Source organism: Phacochoerus africanus, chromosome 3 (assembly GCF_016906955.1).
Source record: "Phacochoerus africanus isolate WHEZ1 chromosome 3, ROS_Pafr_v1, whole genome shotgun sequence".
NCBI lineage: Eukaryota > Metazoa > Chordata > Mammalia > Artiodactyla > Suidae > Phacochoerus > Phacochoerus africanus.
In genome coordinates, this window is record NC_062546.1 from 107,757,460 (window position 1) to 107,780,690 (window position 23,231).

Sequence of the window (23,231 nt, forward strand, 5' to 3'; positions counted from 1 at the left end):
TAAGATACAGTCATCCTCTGTATCCACAGGGATTGGTTCCAGCAAACCCTCCCCCTCATTGCAAGAATAATAAACTCCCCTCATGCTCAAGTCCCCTATATACAGTGGCATAGGATTTGCATATAACCCACACTCATCTGCCCATATACAGACATACCTTGTTTTATTGTTCTTTGTTTTATTGTTCTTCCTACATACTGCCTTTTTTTTTTTTTAAATAAATTGATGATTTGTGACAGCTCTACTTTGTCAGATGCCAGTAAGCATTTCTTGGCAGTAAAGTATTTTTTAAAGAGATGTAAATTTTTTATTTTTTGGCGGGGGATGGGGGGTGGCTGTACCCACGGCATGTGGAAGTCCCAGGGCCAAGAATCAAACCCTTGGCTGAGCCACTGCAGTGACAATGCCAGATCCTTAACCCATTGCACACAAGAGAACTCCTACATTGTTTTTTGTTTTTTGTTTTGACCTAGTGCTATTGCACACTTAATAGATTATAGTTTAGTGGAAATATAACTTTTATTTTTACTGGGAAACCAAAACACTTGTGTAACTCACTTAATTGAACGAATCACTTTATTGAGGTGGTCTAGAAGCAAATCTGCTGTATCTCCAAGCTGTGCCTGTACTTTGAATCAGCTCTAGATCATTTATAATACCTAAGATAATGTAAAAGCTATGTAAATATTTGTAAATAATATGTAAATGATATGTAAAGTGTTGCCAGCACAAAGCACATTCAAGTTTTGCTTTCAGAAAATTTGTGAAATTTTAATATCTTCAGTTCGAGATTGGTTGAATCTGTGGATGTGAAACCTACAGGTAGAGGGCTGACTATCCTGTATGGTGTTTGAAGGTGTTCCACTCAACGGTGAAATCTGCTGGTACTTTTCCCATAAGCCCGGGCATATTTATCCTTTTCCAGCTGGGTCTGGAAAAAGAAAACATGGATGTGGCTTTCCCAAACTACTGTGGCTTTTTTTTCTTTTTTCTTTTTTTTCTATTTTATTTTATTTTCCCACTGTACAACAAGGGGATCAAGTTATCCTTACAGGTATACTGGCTTTTTTTTTCTTATTCACATCTTTTAAAAAAAAAAAAAGAAGGAAAGGATAACTTTGAGATGTTTAGCAGCTTTCCCATCAATAAGATGAAGATAATGAGGTGGAAATGTATGTAAAAGCACTTTGAAAGCTACAAAATGTTTTTAAATTTTTTAGTGTGGTATAGTTGATTTACAAAATATTTTAAAAATATAAGTTGATGGTATTAAAATTATTTTATTTTTTATTTTATTTTATTTTATTTTATTTTATTTGTCTTTTTGCTATTTCTTGGGCCGCTCCCTCGGCATATGGAGGTTCCCAGGCTAGGGGTCGAATCCGAGCTGTAGCCACCGGCCTAAGCCAGAGCCACAGCAACGCAGGATCTGAGCCGAGTCTGCAACCTACACCACAGTTCATGTCAATGCCGGATCGTTAACCCACTGAGCAAGGGCAGGGACCGAACCCGCAACCTCATGGTTCCTAGTCGGATTCGTTAACCACTGTGCCACAACGGGAACTCCTAGAATTATTTTAAATATCGTCTGCCATATTATCATTACTGGAATACTTGAATTTTTTTTTAAGATTTCTTCTTTCAGTAACTATGATATATATTGCAGATGTAACAAGTAAGAATATAGGGGAAAACACACATCAAGAGATGATAAATGTCAGTCATCTGAAAGCATTTCCAAGTCAATATTCAGTGTAAATTTCAAAATATAAAAAATAAGGAAAGCCTAGGACTTTTCTAATATATTCTACCACCTGGGTATAAGTGGCCTCTCCCTTTCCTTATTATTGTAGAGACACTGTGTTTAAATACCATGTGTGTTTTTTTTTAACCAACAGTTGCTTTCTTGTCATTTGCAAGCTAGTTTTTGGGTTTTTTTTTTTTTTTTTTTTTGCTTATTAGGGCCGCACCCATGATATTTGGAAGTTACCAGGGGGTTGAATTAGAGCTGTAGCTGCCAGCCTACACCACAGCCACAGCAACACAGGATCGGAGCTGCGTCTGCGACATGCACCACAGCTCACAGCAACAGCAGATCCTTAACCCACTGAGTGAGACCAGGGCTCAAACCTGCATCTTCATGGATTCTATCCAGATTTGTTACCTCTGAGCCACAATGGGAACTCTGCAGTCCAGTTAATTCTATAAGAATTCATAACTAATTTAAAACTAAATCAGGAATTATGAATAATTTTTTAGATCAAAAAAGAGAGGACTTAGGTTTGTTCAGAGCTCTTTAAAAAAAAAAGCCTATCACATTAAGTTCCAGCTACACTTTCACTCTTTTACTAAACATGCTATAGCTTACAGCAGCAATCCATCAAGTATGGATGACCAGTGTGGTTTATTTGGGAACACCAGTTTCATCTTTTTTGCAGAATGTGTTCCTTTCCAAGTAAATAATTTTATTTTACAGGCTTTCACAGTCAACAGACAAAATAATTTTTGAGATCAAATGTTTTTAAAACTAATAGTCTTTAAACAGAAGCAATCATAGTTGACCAAAATGTTCTTGTTAGCAAAATATGTCACCAAAAAGTACTTCCCTGTTTTAAATGGCTTCTCTGCTTTAGAATTAAAATCATCGGTGCCTAAAGCTCAGCAACCACAGTCTGAAACTGAGATTTTCCAGATATATTAGGTTGTTGAAAATATTTAAGTGTCAAATAATCTGTTAAGCCAAAAAAAGGGTAGATAAGCAAGTGAGAACTCTGTTGCTGCCAATAATGGGCAAAGCTGCAGCAAAAAGTTGATAGCAAGTGTTACTGAGTAAGCCAAGGGACAGGGCCTCCACCCTCCCCTGGACATCAGTTTCTATTTCCTATCGCTGTGGCTGCCTGTCTGACTTTGTCTCTTTTTCTCTCTGGATTCGATAGCGTCTGTATCTCTGTGAGCCCTGTAATCCATCTTCCAAGGACTGTTTCAGCAGTCCTCAGTGGAAAACACATTCCTGACTTTGGGCTTAGAGTAAATCATAGCCACAAACGTACACATGTCTAAAGGGGATTTTGACACTGTGTAGCCACAAAACTGAGGCACGTGCAATGCCACTGGACCATGGAGTATCACCACACCCAGGCACAACTCTGAGGTGGATAAAGGGGATTCTTCAGAGACACCTCCCTTTTTGGAAGAGCTGCATCTTTCAAGCCCTGATAAATATCTCTGCTACTACATCCTTTCCATTGCATGAAATCATGCGTTAATGATGACTAAGTAGCAAATAATGCAGTAAAAATACAGTATTCTATAAGAAATTTTTGAAATGAAACTTTAAAGACACCAAGAGAGAGTTTTTTGAATGCAAGGAATTATATATGAAAAGGAATTTCTGGAGTTTGCATTGTGGCTCAGAGAATTAGGAACCCCACTCTGTCTCTCTGAGGATGCAGGTTCAATCCCTGGCCTTGCTCAGTAGGTTAAGTAGCCGGTATTGCTGCAAACTGTGGTGTAGGTCACAGATGTGGCTTAAACCTGGTGTGGTGGTGGTATAGGCCTCAGCTGCAGCTCCAGTTAGATCCCTAGCCTGGAACTTCCATATGCCACAGGTATAGGTGTAAAATTAATAAAAATTTAAAACTGAAAATAAATAAATAAAAGAAATTTCTATCATGAAAGAAAATTATGTGTTTTCAATTTTGGTTTTAATGTGAGGTATAAAAATCCGCTCACACATTTTAAGTTATAGCACATTTGTTGGTCTTTTTTTTTTTTTTTTAAATCAGTACTTGCTCACATAAGTGTCTCTGTAATTTATTCTCTGAAGCTACTTATTGAGCAATAGAGCTTGATCATGACTTCAATTTGATTGTAAGTACATAATTAGGTATCTTTTCTAAAGGAAGATCAAACATGAATTTGACTTCAATTGTTGGTTGGTTTGAAATCAACGCATACTAACTCCTACTATATCCTTTTGTGACTGAAAAATATGTTCCAGAAAAGAGAGATTCTGTACTTTTCTGTTGTTGCCTTTTGTTACTTTGGCAGCAAAAGAAGACAGCATACAGACCATAGCTTTTAAACAAATTAATGGAAACATTTAAAAATAAGTTGAGTGCCTCATCTACAGGATTTTTTTCTCTTTGAATATATGCATGAAAGAGACTTCTAAAACTTTGATATTACAACACTCATATAGCTAAATGTGGAGATCATTGTAAGGGATAAATTTCAACTTATTAAAAGGCAAGATCTCTAAAAATTAGGGCATTTTATATGCATATGTTTTAAAGCATTGTTTTTGTAGGTCTCAAGTTAAATTGGAATCATTTTTTATTTTTTCATTTGGGTTCATCTAATCCGACTTGCATGAAAATGCCACAAAATTGTGAACTTCTTTTGTTAATTGTAGAAAATTGGTGTTATAATGAGATGCAACAAATAAACCTGAAAACATACCATAATTTTAATACCATGTACTATTAACACTTAAAGAAAATTATCTCTGGAGGACATATATGTAAACTTATATATCATAAAGTGGGATAATACTTAAACATACCATTTTAGCCTCTTTTCTACTCAACAATATACCATGAGTAGTATGACTTGTGAGTTGATATAACAGACCATATAAAAGATTAAAGTTCAGCTCCAAAAGATTCTGCTGTATGATTCTATGTTAAGACTCTGTGTTGTGTCTTTATCCCACATTTTTCTGTTGTTTTTCTTTCCTCAGTTAACATGAAATGGGGTTGTTTGTTTCTTGCTGTTACACACTTCCTCTAACACTGGATGAGCCACTAACACACCCTAGAAGAAAAGACACCACAACTTCACTTCCATTAATCACAAACCCTATAGACAGGTTAGGGTGGGGGATGGACTGGGGATTTGAGATTGGCATGTGCACACTAAGGTATATGGAATGATGGGCCAATGGGGATCTGCTGTGTAGCACAGGGAGCTCTTAGCCAATATTCTGTGATAATCTATGTGGGAAAAGAATCTAAAAGACAATGGATGTGTTTATATGTATAAGTGAATAAGTGAATCACTTTTTCGTATAGCAGAAATTATCGCAACACTGTGGATCAACTATATATATTTCCACAAAACTTTTAAAAATGAGAGAAATAAATAAAATCTTCCCTTTAAAAAAAAATCGCAAGCCCTACTTTGATGGCTTGATGCATGAAAAATAAAGACTTCATTGGGAGGGGTTATTGGTATGTGGTGAAGAGATTTGACAAGTGTGCAGGATTGTGCATGAACAGAGTCCCAATGTGTTCCAAACAGATGTGCAGGAGTTAGGAAATAGGAGTAAGTGCAGCGGGGGTGATTCCTCCCTCCCTCGGCTATTGACGACCTCGTTGACCTTGGGCAAGTGACTTGGCCTCTCTGCATTTGGTTTCCTCATCTGTAAAATGGAGATGGTGACAGCAGTTCACTCATATATCTTTGTGGGAAGCAAGGAAATTTGCACACACAGCAGCCTGAATGAAGCACTTAAGACTGTGTCTGGAACAGGATCAATAGAATCTGAGAGCTGTGTTAGTGTGTTTGAATTCTTGGTCAGTCAATGGTAGCATTGTTCTTGATCACTGTCTGTGCTTATAACAAAGCAAATGTGTGGTGGATTTTAAAGAAGGAAAACTGGTTAGGCAGTGTGAATGCATTAATTTGCTTATAGTCATCCTTTGAAAAAAATTTAAACAGTTCTGTTTGCCAATCTGGGGTCTTTTATTCTGTTCTTCCCTTCTTTCTGCCAGAATGTAGCCAACCGAAAGCTATGAGGAGAAGAAAATATTGGGGAGACTTTGGTGCTGACATTACTGAACTGTGAACCAGCATTAGCTGCTGCCCAATTTTTGGACTACTTGTCTTATAAACAATAAATCTCAGACCCCTAGCCTGGGAACCTCCATGTGCCACAGGTGCGGCTGTAAAAAACAAAAAACAAACAAAACAAAACAAAAAACCCAGTAAATCTCTGTACATGCTGGATATTTTATTTGGGTTTACTGATGAAGCCATATTCTGAATTTATAATCTTTCTGACTCAGATTCCTCATTAGTAAAATATAGGTGATTTTAATAACACCTAACTACTACTGTGGCTGTGGGGAGTGAATTATGTTTATGAAAATCACCTTGCAAATTGTAAAACACTGTACAAATGTTAGTTGTTATTGCTCATAAAATCATGTGTGCCCTTTCTCCACATCCAATTATGAAGCTTGATGAAAATGGGTGAAGTGGTGAATAAGTTTGCTGAAAGAGAAAGGAATAGTTCTTAATGAATTATTAACAGCAATTATCTCCGATGGCCACGCTTTATAAGGGGACAGCTGGCTGCTGTGATGCTGTTCTTGGGTTCAGCTCAAGAGGAGTTTCTGTGCATATTCTCACTTCACCCACATTCATATTTTTCTGTCAGGGAATTGCTACCAGAATTTCCATGGGAGAATACTGTGTTGGTTATATGACTAAATGGGGTGTTTTAAAAAGAAGTATGCACAATGTAAAGTCCTCTTTAAAAAATAAATAAATAAAGGAAAGAAAAAGGCATTACAGCACAGCTTCATAAGTCTAGACTTCAAGCCCAACAGGAACACAGACTCTTGCATTACAGTTTACAGAAAGTACCAAAGCCAGACAAGACACTACCAAAAAAAGAAAATTACAGGCCAACAGCTTTGATGAATATGGATGCAAAAATTCTCAATAAAAAAATAGCACAAATCTAACAATGCATAAAAAAGATCATATACCAAGACCAAATAGAATAAGGAAAGCAAAATATAATAAGATGGTAAAGTATATAGTTTATCTGCTAATCAGAGGCTGTTGTGGAATGAAATGGAGTTCCACAGCATGCTGGCTGTCATAGTGAAAATGTTTAGGGATTCACTTCCTTCACAAATAATGTGGTAAAACTGAAGCTACCAGTTGTAACCTTTCCTTTGATTTTCATGTAATTACAAGTGCACATTTCGAGTGAATCTCTTTACACCCACTTTACAATACCAAGTGCATTCTCAGGTAGATCATGGTTGATTGGATTCTATATCGAGCAAGGCCTTGGGCTCTGGAAAGGACCTCCTTCCTGGACCCTGACCTGAGATGCTGTTTCCAGTTCCCTTCTAGGAGGTTGCAGTAGGCCTCCACCAAAGCTATTCTTCTCATCTGCTGCTCACCCACTTCAGGAATCATGGCACAGGATGGGGACTGAGGTGAGGCAAGGAAGGTGGGGGCAGCAGCAGATGAAAACAAACCTCGGTTATCAAAACAAAACTTTTAATGCAATTATCTTAAGACATCAAAAGAAATTTAGAACACCTGTGATGAACAAAGTGTCAAAAATCTTTTCATTCACTTGGAATTTTTAAAATTTGCATTAAAATATGATTTATCCCGATTGTTAAGGGGAGGGGGGTGTTTGGTTCGTGTGAAGGAATTTTTGTGTCCAAGGCAAGTGCTTCATTCTCCTGATCATAGTTGCAACCTGCTAGGGAAGAAAAAATAATTTCTTACCAAAAAAAAAAAAAAAGGGCAAATTCTCTATATTACTTTACCCCGTGGCTCAGTGTGCACCAGTGGAGTAAGAGTCCTTGGAATCAATGAGATGACCAGTTTGGTTTTCTTTTCTATTCTTTTTTTTTTTTTTTTTGTCGTTATCACCAGACTTCATGTAATCACAGTTCTCCACCCCTTCATCCTAACATTCAGACATGGTACAGAGTATAGAGGTGAAGTATGAGTGCCATAAGCTATATGCGGTCTACTCTCTTGAATTCTTCCTGTTCATTATTGGTATGTGTCAGCTTTCAAAACATCCTTCTCAGTATCTCAGCCTAGTTCCCTAAAAGCTGAGGCTTGGAGGGCCCATACATACTCCACAGCTTCTTTTATTAAATATACATCTACTCATGTATTTATTTATTAGCTCTCATTTATTCAGGACCTCTTGTGCAGCACTATTCAAGTTACTAGTGATACAGAATTGAATAAGCTCTCGAGAAAGTTACCTGCATTATGATGGTAGACAAAATAATCCAATAAATATTACATACTATGAAGAAATGTAAAACAAATAAGGGAGTAAAGGGTGAGAAACTTGTTTATATCAATCTTGTCATCTCTTTTCCAAATGTGGTTATATTCTTGATATGTGAACAGAATTGCTGGCACCCTTGCAACATTCCAATTATGATTGGAATGCAGATGATGGTTGCTGCATTGACCAGGTTTGCTCAGTAATTGAGTGATCTTCTCAAGCATATGAGGCTCGAATAACACTCAGGAGCTGGCCATAGATTGCATCATGAATGCACTCAACAGTAATCCTCACTGCATATTCATATTGTCATGGATATTAGAGGTCATCCAGCAAGGGTGAAAACTGCTAGCGTTGACTCATTGCCACGAATTGTAACATCATATATATATCAATGCTGTTGTTTATTGTCAGTATTGCCAATTCTTATTATCAAAAATTTCATATATTGTTAATGTATTAGAGAACTAGATATATTAGTTATTCTTCCAAAGTACATTAGCTTTAGACTCCAATGCCTCATATTCAGTGGCTTATTCTCCCTTATAAAGAATATGAGCTTGACTAGGGTGTATGAACATCGCTTTCAGATATTTTATTCTATATATGGTACATATGCTACTTATGATATTAATGATTTTCTGTCCATTTTTAACTATTTTTTTGGAGTTCCCTCTGTGGCACAGTAGTTTAAGGATCTACCATTGTCTCTGTGGTGGCATGACTTTGATCTGTGGTCCATCACAGTGGATTAAGGATCTGGCATTGCTGCAGCTGTGGCATAGGTCACACCTGTGACTCAGATTTGATCCCTGGCCTAGGAACATCCATGTGCTGTTGGTGCAACCATAAAAAATAAATAAAAATAAATTTAAAAACCTATTTATTAAGCACTTTCCTGAACCAGAAAATACTCTTAAGTGTGAAGGATCAAGGGGTAACAACACAGACCTTGACTTTTCTCCATTGGAGTCTATTAGGAAGGAGAGAGTTAGATTGAAGGATGACAAACATTATGGAGACAACAAAGAGGTAAAGAGTGATGTTTCCTGCATGACTGTGGAAACTGATCTATATTTGGGTCAAGCAAATCTTCTTGGGACAAATAATTTTTACCTTTACTAGAGGAATGATTAAAAACAAGTCAGTGTTCAGGAAAGGAAGGTGAGAATAAACAATATGGATTAAATCCATGTGGTGGACACATGTTTATGATGTTTCAGGAAATATAAGACCCATGTACTTGAAGTGTTGATATGAGCACAGCAAATTGCCTTCCATAGTGATGGAGAGGTGAGCTGGAGCCACATCAGGCAAGGTCTAGCAGGATGGATAAAGGAGTTTGGAGCGTTTCCTGGTGGGGGCGGGGGTAGGGGGGTAGTTATCTTAGGGTGCTAAAGAGGCAACAAGAAGACTAGTGTTTTAAATAAATTCTTCTGATTATTAAAGAGTAAAGATTAGACTGGAAGTGATCCAAGACAACTAGTTAGGTGCCTGGTACAGAAGTCAGTTTAAAGAATAAGGCAGACAGGACTAGGACAAAGGTATTGACTTTGTGACTGGCAGTCAGAATCTAAAGATAGAAGCTGAAACAGTTAGCAAGATCCAGCAATTGATTGGATAGGGCTCATGAAAGGAGGTATGAGGATAAAACCCAGATTCCCAAGGAACTGAAAGGAGCAGGGTGATCTTGATGAGAATTGCTACTGACAAGCCCTGATGAGTGTAGTTCTCCCTGGAGAACTCCCTGGCTACCGTTCTCTACACATTTGGGCATCGTTTCCGATTTCTCAGCTTTAGTTGTCTTCTTGGGAGAGTTCAGAAAGTCATTGAAAATCAGAGGACTGACTTAGGGTCTCAACCAGAGTGCAGTCATTTAGAAATTTCTCTTGTAGGGAATTCATTTGTTCAGAAATTTCCACCAAAAATTTGGGTGACCTTACAGAAAGGAAAGCATTTCTGAGTTCAAGGGGAAAGCTTAGAAAGTCTGTTATAGGGTACAGGTAGCATTGGAAAGAAAGATGTAGCTCTTGTCAAATTAATTAAATGTAGCTCTCCAGTCCTCAACTAATGGAATATTCAGTGAATATCAGGCTTCACTATCCCTGGAAAACTTGAAACCCTGCTAATTTGCCTACCTTCTCCTGCTTTCCTGGTGCATATTTCCCCCCCACACCCCCCAATCTTTCTCCAAAGAATAAACTGTTATTAACACCAAATATATTTCTCTGTTCCTTGCAAGCCATTTTCTACTTCCTAATTCTGTACATTTAAATAACCTTCAGTACTTAAATTCCCAATTTTTTCCATTAGTCAATAGGCCATATTTTGCTTTTCACCAAAAACAAAAAACAAAAACCAAAAACCTGCTGCTGATGTTTCTCTTGTCCTTCTACCGAGGAGCTAAAAGTTAAGCCCATAGAAGCACCACTAGTTATTCTCTTCCCTTCTTGGGCATATAGCTGAATCCCCTACATATTTCTCTGCCTTTTTTGTTTCACTTTTATGGTTTTCATTTGTTTGTTGTAAGGCTCTATTCCTCAAATGTATTATCTGTCTATCCCACTGATGCATGTAAAACAATGGCTTAATGGTATAGAGACTGCAGAAAGGAGTCATAAATATAAGCATCTAGTTGCTTAAATCATGTAATAGTGTGAATGACAGGAAATTTGTATGAGTCAGTATTCTATTCAAAATGTATGTACTTGTTCTCACCTATCAAGCATATAGGTTCTGAATTGCAGTCACCCTCCACTTTCAGAAGGGTGACAGGGCCTTAAAATCTCTTCAGGGTACCCTCTTTTTTGGGGGGGGTCCATTCATTCTCTTAAAAGAAAAGGACCACTTTAATTAGATTTAACATCACAAGTCCTATCCTGGTCGTATTTGACCCACTTTTCTCTCAGTCCAGCTCTGTGCTTGTATATTTTGTTCTCCATTCAGAAGGCTCTAATAGCCCATGTTCTCAAAAAAAAAAAAAAAAAAAGTTCATATGTCTAGATTAGATGAATCCTTGCCAGTCCATATCTAATGCTTTCTAGCAATGGCGAACAGACTCCCCTCTAACACAAGAGAATTCAGAAACTGTTTTAGAATTTTTACATCTTAACTTTGACAAGTTCATAGTCAACCCAGGTGAAGCATTTATCTCAGACTTTGAAGCCAAGGGATAAATCTGGGCATCAGTGAGTGTCTGCAGAAATGTTGTCATAAATGTTCCCTATGCTGCCCCCCCTTTTTTTCATTTATAAGTTAAAGTATTATTAAGCAGATGCTAAGGCCACTTCTAGGACTAATTTTATGTATTTCTGTGATTTTATTTAATTCATGCATATTAAAAGAAAATAGGGAATTAACTGTGACATCTCCATAAATACTTTAAAATTTTCTTGACTTGAATTCTCACTTCTAAAACTTTGGCTCATTCTTGATAATTGAAAAACACATGCAACCAAACTATATTTACTACTTTTCACTGCTCAAGTCAAAATTTGGGGGCCTTTCCTTTTCAATACCCGAGAATATTGTGTTAATAATACCATTCAGAAGGATGTATTTAAGAGTCCATATCAGGAACACAGTATACATACAATGTTTCATACAATGTTAATCAAAAAAGTAACATCCAAAATCTATTACTGCTGGTATTGTACACTAAAATGTGGTTTTATCATAATCACTGGGTATTAAAATCTTTACCACCTAAATCTTATTTTGATTCATTTCCAGACTGGTTCTTTTCATAAGCAGACTTATTGTGGAGCTGTTTTATTTTATGTACTTGTGCCATTTCATTGCATTGCACTGCAAGTAGAGGTATAGATTATTGGTTTGATTGGCTTTAATAAAATATATTTTACAATGAAGAGAAAATAGAATACTTTTAAATTTTCTAAAATATTTTTCTTTAGATATCCACTGACAATTTTTAAGTTCTCTGGATGTTCAACATGCACAATATATGATCTGAGTATTGCAACTGGAGAAAATAGAACATAAGGAAATATCAGTTCTCTTTTTAGCTGGGGGACATTTAGAGATTGATTAAAAAAGAAGGGAAAACTCAATCCAGTGCCAACAAGACCTTCAGACAACAATGTCTCCAAAAGTCAAGTGTCAGCCAGCAAATAGAAACTGCTCCCCTCCCCCCACCACTGCTTTGTAATCAGATCTCACCACATAATGAAGGAAACAATACTATTATTACTTGCCTGTGAAGTGTCCGCTTTTGATTTCTCTTGTAATTTATCTTCAATTGAACTGATATTGATTTCGTGGGGAAAACTGCATATTCTCCAAGGAGATTTTTAAAGGACTAATCTTAGTTTATGCCTAATTTTTTTTTCCACTAGCTTATTCTTTCCAGTGATTTATCTACCTAATAACATTATAGATAAAACCTGCTCTTTCAATTTATTTCTTCAAGTGTTGTTCATGTTTGAGCACGCTTTGTCCTTAATTGCCTGGGGATTTTTCGATAGCCCTGTCTTTAGTGATCTGAAACAAGTTGCAATATAAGTAATTAAGGCACTGAGTAACAGAAGTCTACAAATTGCTGTTTTGCTTCCATGTGTGATATTTAACTAATTGCTCATTGCTGTGAAAACCTTTCACTTCATAGATGTCATGACTTTAAAGTGAATGAACATTACCTTTATATTTATTAAAATAGTGTGGTGTAATAATGACTATGGAAGCTCTCAAGTCTGTTGCAAGACTACCTGCTAGATAGTTTCACCTCAGACTGTTGAGATTATCATCAATGCCAAAGAAAAAAAAAACAAAAAAAAACAAACAAACCAAAAAACCCCAAAACCTGTAAAATACATGAGATTTGTACAGAGAGACTGCAGGATGTACTATTAAGAAGTGGGTTACCCAGGAGTAAGAGAATTGGATCCTAGTCCATTCCTGCTGTCTTTACTTCTGTGGTCTTATTACCACATCAAGAAAGGTAGGATTTGGCTTAGATGACTGCAGAGGGCTTTCGCAGCTGAATGTCTTCATCGGAGAAAAAAAGGATGTGTATAGAATGAAATGAATGCCTTGTATCATTCAAATGTTATAATCTAAATATGTACTCTGCTATGCAGAAGAACATTTTTGAAAAATTATTTTTAAGTAGATATGCCTTTTACCTTTAAGTATTGACACTTTGACAAAGCCTTTTCCTGAACCCGGATATTAAAATAATATTCTTGGCCAACCTGACAAATGCTGCCAGAGGGAAGAATTTCACGTGCTGTAAGAAGAATGGCCTTTGTGTCTACTGAAAAAACATATTCAAGAAATGAGATGTCTGAACTGGTTGTGCTGAAGTTTACATCAGGCGTTGTGAACTCTGGGCCTGCTATTTATTTTTTATCATGGTTATTTCCCTTGAAATTTTGTTTGCTGCTTTTCTTCCCCCTACGGTTTGATGTCTGCTGTAATAATGATGCCCCCAAAAAACAAATCTGCCATGAGTAAATAGCAATAGTTCTTTTTACCCTCTCTCAAAGAAGAATTTGATGCCTCACAAGGCATTTTCTTCTTCCTCCGGCCTTTAAAATGACCTTAATCTGTAGACACGATCTGGTATCATCACTGCCTGTAATAAAGATGTCAATATTAGAAGAGGAGCCTTTCAATAGTTTGCTTCCTGGATTGATCACATGTTGGATAATTTCATTCCTAGAAGGCTGGCGGTTGAGGGCAAGGAAGAGGTACTTGAAACATTCTTCAAGGGAATTGTTTTTATTATTACTATTTCTTGTTTTGGTTTCCAACTAGAAAAGGAAAAGAGAGGTTTAAATCCAAAGCGGACTTGCTAAAAGAGAAACTGCTTTAAAGCAAGAAGAAGCAACAACATTTTTATTCAAAGATACTTAAAGCTTGTGCTGAGTTTGCAGAGCTTTTCAGCGGACACTTGAGGTTTTTATCAATGAGAATCATAAAGCTTTGGCAAAGGAATTCAGAAAAGAGGGATAGAAGCTCTTATTAGGCCCTTTCAGCTATCTGGTGTAAAATTCTTTTTGACTTTTACCAAGGAAACATTCCTTTATAAAATTGCCTTGGACCTCAAAGCCATCCCCCTTTATTAGAAGGCTGATTCTTCACACCATTAGGTGGCAGTGTAGTCATGCACTTAGGGTTACTCCTCTGCCTGCTCCCAACCAGGAGGACTTCAGGAGGCCCTGTGAGGTTTCCAAGCCCTTCACGCATCCTCCTGTCTCCATAGTATTCAAAGGACATGCATTGTTTTGCTAAATAACTCTGTGTATCAAACTCTGTAACTTCTGCTTGTTTGCTTTTTTTTTTCAGAGAAGACTTTTGACTGTATTTTCAGCACAATAATATTATTTACCGTGCAGTTTTTCAATTGTTTTTTAAATTATTATGTTCAATCTGATCATGTTTTTATTGAGAAGAGGAAAAATTAAAACAAAAAAAATTGAGAGATGGCATGTTTGGCAAATTTATTCTGAACTAAAATAAAGCTTAAATTGGTCTCAAAAAATTTAAAAGGATAAATGAACATAATAGGATTCAAATCTTACAGTATTATCAAGGGCCTCATTGCTTGAATTACTGAATGTATTCATGTAAAGTATTTTCTTCATTAGACTTTCCAGAAATAATTATGTTTTAGAAGGGTGTATTTTACACAGTTATACTTTTGTAGAGGTTTGAATGATTTATGTAGATTATTATAAAGGCTTTCCTAGAACTATCCTAATTTCTTAATAACTGATGTAGTTTCTTGGCTTCCTATGTAGAGAACCTTGTTGCAACCCATTTCATATATTTTTGGAAGACTTCATGTTCCAGGCTCTCCTTATCACTTTCTTTGACATACAAAGCACAGTATCTGCCATTCAGAGGCTGGGGGTCAGGGTGGGGGAGGGGAGGGAATCAGTGTAATTATTTCCTGCTTCTCTTGACTTTTCCATACTGAAAGAAAAGAAAATTCAGAGAGGTAAATACCTGACTAAACTTTTCTTTTTTTTTTTTTTGCATATGTGAAATCTAAACTTTCTTATTTACTTGGCTGCCTGTTCATTCTTTTTCTGATCCTTTCTAGAGAAGCTGGTCTAGAGAAAACCTTGGTCGAACCACTCTTTTCTCCTCCTAAAGTTTGCAGCTTCTCATAGGGGAAGGACCCCATACCCACCCCCTTTTCTCAGCCTCACAAACCACCCAGGAATTCTCTGTATAATGGACCATGCTTCACATGCTTCTGTTGTGTGAGGGAAATGCTGACTCAGAATAAAAGCACCCATTAAAAAGAAGAAAGTACAGGGAAAGAATGGACAAAAGCTAGAATGTCATATTTTGGGGGGCTAACAAGAATGGTTTGAGGGAGTTCCTATCATGGCGCAGTGGTTAACAAATCCGACTAGGAACCATGAGGTTGCAGGTTCGATCCCTGGCCTTGCTCAGTGGGTTAACAATCTGGTGTTGCCATGAGCTGTGGTGTGGGTTGCAGACACGGCTCAGATCCCGCGTTGCTGTGGCTCTGGCGTAGGCTGGTAGCTACAGCTCTGATTAGACCCCTAGCCTGGGAACCTCCATATGCTGCGGGAGAGGCCCAAGAAATGGCAAAAAAAGACAAAAAAAAAATTTTAGGACTACATGTGGGTCAGTAGTGCTAGGCTCTCAGAGTTCCATAATGATGTGTTGTAAAAAAACAACCAAAAAACCCAAAAAACCTGGCAACCATAGAAAAACAGCTTTTCCTTGTTGGATCTCTTCAAAATATTAATCTTCTAAGTTTACAAATTCTCAGACTTCATTTTTATCTTACAGTGTTTTGTGTTTTTTGGGGGGGTTGTTTTTTGTTTTTAATGCGTGGGCGTGATAACATCGGTGGAAAGGGGACATCCCAGATTCCTATCCCATGTGTATTTATAATAGGTCTCCTGGGGTTCGTGGCTTCATCTGTGCTCACAGTGCCCCCTAGTGGTGGAACAGGAAAAAACACTCGGATGTACTCCAAAATACCTGTTCTGCGGCTGCTGTTCATCCTGACCAGTTTAATGGTCTCTATCCAGTTATTAGTGAGATGGATTTTTATCAGAACACCTTTTGGATTTCTATGAACAATAGCATTCATTATTAAACTATGCCAAGCATTGAGAAGGCAGGAACATCTTGGAAGGGTCTCTGACACACAGCTGACTGTTGTGCATTTTACAACCACTATTCTTGAGGAGGTGGGAGATTGGATACATAACTTCAGCTCTTCCTTCTTTGTGGCATTTTTCTTGGGCTCCTAAGGGTATGACAAAGATAATATACAAACCAGAATATATAATTTACCCCTAGAGAACAGTTTAGGTCCAGGGGAATTCTGGCTGGCAACATAGAGGAACACATAGATTTTCTTTCATCTCCATATTTCATGACTCAAGCCATTTAAATTTAATGCCCAAACAATTGACTTTTCAATATTTAAATCCTACCAATTAAATGTCAAGACCACCCTCTCACTTGTCACATTTTGGCTTTTTCTGAAGACTTTCATTATTTATCTACATTGATTGAATGACCTTTGCCACTTATTTGCTAGCCTTTAAATCTTCCATAAATGTAATCTGGCTGCATTCGTCCCAAAATTAATTAGTAGTATTGGTCTCCTGTCATATATATATATATATATATATATATATATATATATATATATATATTGTGTTTCCTTTACTTGTGTATCTGTTCTGACTCATTTCAAGGCTGTATTATCTTAATAAGGCACAAAGATTAACCTTTATGGTACAACCTAAAGAAAAATGTAATAATTTTATGGAACTAGAATTTGAAATATTTCTACCAACATATGCTTGCTCTGATAGGTTGAGAGTATAGTACATGTCTATTACTCCATATCAAACAATACCTAGACAAATTTTTAAAAGCAATAATGCAATGCAGAGTTGATTGAAATGAAAACATTCTATATTTTTTCTGGCTTAGAACCAAGGAAACACTGCGCCATAGCTTTGGATAGCTTTGATTTTATCACTTCACTACAGGGTTTCACAGCATTCAAGTTATCTTTTGAACTATCTTGAATTTTCCAGACTTTTCAAGGAAGGATAATAAAGGCATATTTATTGTAATATAAAATAAGTGCAGTTAGACTACTGAAAGAAAACTTACTATCGTCCCTTTGTGTAGGAAATTGGGAATTGAGAATGCAATAAATCAGATTTGTAAGAATTTGTGGAGAAGTGTTGATGTATAAATTTCCAAACACTTTTCCAGAAGTTTTAAAAGGGTCAGTGACTTCCTGCTTTGCTCAGGTATGGAGGGTCGTTGAAATTCACTTGACATCCAGATGCTGCTAGTACCATATCCTCAGTCTCAGGGATGGGACACCACAATTTGGTTATACGAAAATACATCACTTGAAACAAGGCTATTATTTTATTTTATAATGTCATGCTAAAGCCAATTTCAGTTTCTGAATAACCACTTACCTTCTTTTTCAGAATAGCAAGTCAAACTTTCTTTTGTTCTTCTGCACATGACAGTGTTAAAACACGACCACTGCAGCGATGCTACTCCCCACAGGCTCACAACTTCAATTCAACATTAATTGCAGGCCCAATGAGTAAAGCACTGTAGCAAATGCACAATAGCCAGCTATTTAAAATATAAAATGACATACATTTTCCTGAGTTCTAACTTATCCCATCATAAACTTCTACATAGTAGTGAAGTTTCTGTTTTAAGGCATTACATTTTGTCTCTAAAGTGTCTTTTTTTTTTTTACCCCTCCCTCTTCCTAAGGCCTTGCCTCTTAAAGAATGATCTAGTGAAGAGTTACTGCTACCAAAGCAAGATTGGCTTGTTGTCTATTTATTTACTAATTTGTGGCTAAGAGTTTGAGACATGGATGGAAACAGTTTTCTGGAACTCAGAAGAGAGTTAAATTTCTAGGACCTCGTGGCTCAGAGTGGGCAGAACTGAATGGGAGCATGTGGGAGGGGCCTTTGATAGTCATGAACCATGAGGATGGGGTACCCCAAGGTTCAGGGGCAACGTGACTGATAACAGCGCAGAGGAGTAACCAACTGAAGATAGTCTTGATCTACTTGGCAATGTGGCTGTTGACTGGAATAAAAAAGCAAACACTACACAGTAGATTCTTGGTCTGTTTCCCCCCATATATCTACCCTAGGTAGAAGACTCAAAGGTGTTCTCAGTCTCAACTTCATCTTCTTTCTTGTCTCCTATTTTCAGCCTGAGTTTGGTCTCCTCCCGCTTTCCTTTACTCTTTGTCTTGATTTTCCAAATTGATTGCAATTCAGCCTTACTCATGTTCACTTTCAAAGGATGAAAATCAAGCAGTTCCCCCACTGGGACATGAGTTTGGGGTAGTGCTGTCTTATAGAGGATGCAGCCAGATGCCGGGGATTTGAGGTGACTTGCCTGAGACCCCTGCGCTAGAACTGAGGCTTCCTGCATCCTCTGTGTGAATTGTTAGCAAAACATAAGGTAGCCTCTCAATATAAGACTGTCTGATTCATCCTTCATCCATCTGGATTAACAGCACCAATCAGTCACCGGTGATTGGATTGTGACATTTCATTCTCAACACTGCTTAAATGTGACCCTAATAAAGAAAAGAGGCAATAGCCAGAATGACAGAGCACATGTTTTATGTATTGGTGAACTGCCCAGAGAAGTTTGTTAACTTCTCTGTGAGATATTAACATACTCATCCAATACTGTCCACTCTTCAAGCAGTGGTGATACTAAGAGGTGGTTGGTTGTATGTGTATAGAGTGGAGGAAAAGAGGGATGGATTTAGCATCTCATTGGCTCCATGAGCCCTACCCCACATTTACAAAAACCGTAAAGTCTAGGTAAAATCAAGTCAAAACTAAGAAGCACCATCACCATGATGGTACCTTGAAGAATACTTGAAGCTCTTCAGCACAGTCACAAAACAACCTGACTTTTGTGCAGTCATATTTTCAGGCCATTTTATTACATAATGATCATTGTTCAATCTCAGTGTCAGATGGCATCTTTCTGAGGTCTTGATATTGGTTTCTGTGATTGTGTTTGCTCCAAGGATTTTGGATCATTCCATGTATTCTCCTAACTTCTCTGTAAAATGGGAGAGGACAGTAGTAATGTACCAACAAAGAATTTACAGAGGAGTTCTGCAGTGGCTCTGTGGATTAAGGATCTAGCTATTACTATGGCTCTGGTTACTGCTGTGGCATGGGTTTAATCCCTGGCCCAGGAACTTCCACATGCTGTGGGCATAGCCAAAAAAATGTATTTACACAGGAGTGCCTTGGTGGATCAGTGGGTTAAGGATCCAGCATTGTCATTGCTGTGGCTCAGGTTACTGCTGTGGTGCAAGTTTGATCCCTGACCCAGGAATTTCCATATGCACAGCAAAAAAAAAGAAAAAAAAAATGAATTTACATAAATGAGTCAACAACTAGAAAACAAATGTTAAAATTTCCAGAAAAAGTGTGATTTTCAAAAAGCATGAAAATAAATGCTTTCTCTTAAAATGAACCTTGAATCAGATAACAGATTATTATTTTCTGTATGTAAATCTTCGGCAAAAGTTTTTAAAATCTTGGAGTTCCCATCGTGGCGCAGTGGTTAACGAATCGACTAGGAACCATGAGGTTGCAGGTTCGGTCCCTGGCCTTGCTCAGTGGGTTAAGGATCCGGCGTTGCCGTGAGCTGTGGTGTAGGTTGCAGATGTGGCTCAGATCCCGCGTTGCTGTGGCTCTGGTTTAGGCCAGTGGCTACAGCTCCAATTCGACCCCTAGCCTGGGAACCTCCACATGCCGTGGGAGTGGCCCAACAAATGGCAAAAAAAAAAGTTTTTAAAATCTTGAGGGCATTGACTTGATTGGTCTTGTGTGTCTGTGTTGTACAGAGATTTTTCCTGACTCTAAATCTCTAGATGGCTTTCTGGGAATCCATGGAAGAGGAGACAGATAAGGAAAATCAGTCTAAATTTGCTTCACATGGTCAAAGACCATGAACGTCATCCTCGAACTCCACTGCTATTTATTTCCAACCCTGATGGCTCAGATTTGTGTTTGAAGAAACATGGCCACCAATCTCACCTTTTAATATAGCATACTAACGGATCTAAATAGATGGGACAATTTTTTAATGGGGCCGTTGTGATACTTCCTCTCTAGCCTAGAGGAGAAATGCTATGTCATTTCACCAGATATCTTATGTTCTAGCAATAATCACATGGCTTAGAACACTGAAGATTCATCATTATGCCATTTTAGTGTTATAGGTATTTTCTCTTTTGTGGGTATATGGTGTATGCTGCATGTCAGCAAAATAGATAAAAGATATACTACATTAAACTGTGTCTCTATTCAGCCTTACTTAGTGATCAGAAAGAATCCAATGATTTCTCAAAGTCAATTAATAGAATTTTCACTTTGGAAAAATCTGGTTCAATAAAATTTATATTACATGCATCATGCTTGTCAAGTACTAACTTAAATATTATGTTTCCCCAAGAAATATTATTTCCTCACCCCTGCCACTGACTTCCACTGACATCCATATAGCTGGCCTAGGATGGGGATTTCAAGGGTGACAAAATGTCCATAACATAATAAATATTACCCTCATATTCAGTTCAAGGATTTCATTTCAATAATTTAGAAAGAATTAATAATATATTTATAATACATGCTAGAAGTAATATAAAATTATTTATAAATGCTTAATAAATGTTTGATAACGCTTTTGCCATCCATGTTATAAATGATAAATAGGTGACTATAGATACCTTGTTAAAAATTAATGCCCAGTGGTTATGGTTACTCTATAATGGCTTGAAAAAAGTTATTAGAAGAGAATTAACATTGTACATTCTACACACCAATTATGGAAAAATCTGTAAGCTTTGAAGTAGTTTGTAGGAATTGTTGGGTTATTATAGCTAATGATATTTATTCAGTGCTGGTGATTGTCTTTGCATTCCAGATGTACAAAGATACAGTTTCTCTTAATCCAAAATTCCAACTCAGTAGTTAGCCAAACTTTGATTTGTTATATCCTGAGATATTATAACTTTAAGGAACTTATGTTTAAATTATTTACACTCAACTACAAAATGGACATGTATGTGAGAGGCAGTGGAGGTTGTGGCACAGAACTACAGTTCTCTAAGAAGGTTTTTAATTTGAAATCGTCACCCAGTATGTTGAACTTTAATGAAGAAGAGCACAGAGTGATGGGGAAGAGGACTCTTACGAGGAGGCACATCAACTCAGGGCCACCATTGGGATGACAGACATGTCATCCAGCTCTCTCTTGCATCCCAAAAAAAGGAGGAGCTAAATTACTGGTCTAATCTGTATAATGGGTGTACACTCCCCCAAATCTTCATATTATTTATACATGTAATGTAATGTATGTATGTATGGAACATACTCTGACACTCAGTATTTGTGGGAAAACCATCTCATAGCCTTATTTCTATCCATATCTCATAGTGTTATGTTCATGTTTAACTTTTCCCAATGGCTCCCTGTTGCTTTCAGAAGGATGCTTAGATCCATTTGCATTTTAATGCTCTAGGGGGTGCTAGGAGACTATGAGGTGGTTCAATTTAGCACCAAGGATATATCAGATACCAGACATGAGACAGATCAAAACGCAGATCTCCTTGCAGAGAGAGAAAGAGAGAGTGCTGTAATTGAGTCCAGCAGAGAATGAGGGGGTTATGAGGAGATTCAAGGAGGCCCCTTTGAACTTGACATTTGCCCATCCTAAACGTCATCCTAAAGTAAGAGCCTGCGGTTGGTGGCCCAATGCACAGGGTGAAATGAGAAAATGTTGCTGCCTTCATCATCAGGTCAAAGGTTCTGAAATTCCTGGGGACAACATGTGAAACCCTCAATAGGAATGTTGATCTGGGTTATCCTGAAAAGACCTTTTCTCCAAAAATGTTTTGCTAAGAGACACATGAGTCCAATAAAGAGGCTGTGAAAGAAGCAGCCATAGCCCAGGAGGAGGGATGTGGGAAGCTTTCTTGCAAAAGCCAGCTTTACATTCCTATAGGCACATATCCAGCCTTCACCCTCCTGAGTCAGGATTGAGACCCCACTGTGCTGAGTGCACACAATGGGAAAACAATGGTGGTACATGCTGTGGGAAATGATTCCGAAGGGTTTTCCTGTCTGTGGGGCTGCCCCAGCTTAATGCACAAAGAAAGATGCACTCAAGCCCATCCCTGGCACTTACCTTGGTAAAATTAATACCAGCCTTTCAAAAGTCTAATAGGTCTATAGATATCCAGGTGAGCATAGAGGGTGGCAACAATATAAAACACACACTATTCTTGGAATGAATTTAAAGGGTCAGGTAAGGAAGAATAAACATTTCCACTGATGAGAGGCAGATAGAAGATACTGATGGCAAAGATTATGAGTTAGCATGGAAAAGTGAACACAACATTCAAAGAGGGGCGTATTCCATGCAGTGTGTCTTATCCCAGGATGTGCAAGAGAATGAGTTGTCTGTGGAAATATAGAGTAAGTTTGCATTAAATTCTAGAGTCAGCTAAAAACTCAGCAATGACCTCTCCATCATCTGAATTCACATGCCATGTATTATCTAAGCCGTTTATCCCATGCCTAGCAAGCCCTGCCCTTCCTCACAAATACTATTTGACTTTTTGTCTTCTTAATTAAATCATAAGCTTTTGGGGAGTAGAAACTGCCTGTTCTCTGCCTACTCCCTAGGCACAAAACTCTGGGCTGGGAACCTAACTGGTGTTCAAACATTATTTGTGAGTTTCAGGAAGTCGGTCACTTTTTCTTCTGGACTTCCCTCTATTGGATACAGTTGCAATAATTAATTCAGTCAGGTCAGGGCAGGACTCTGGCAGACCATGAAATGGAAATTAAGGGACTGACTTGAGAAATATGGAGAAAAGCATTGGGAGAATTTAGTGACAGACCGGATAGAATATGACAGAAACTCAGGTGCCATTTTGGAAAATGCCAAAAGCATCGTTGAGGGCACAATCACCTAAGCAGGTGCCTTTATGCAATCAGGCAGTGCCATGAAAGATCTAGTTATCACAGAAGGCTTTTTCTCCCTCTCTTTCCTGGCGTGCAAATACTGTCAAGCTACATTAGCACCAAAAGGAGTTAGATTGCAGTGACCT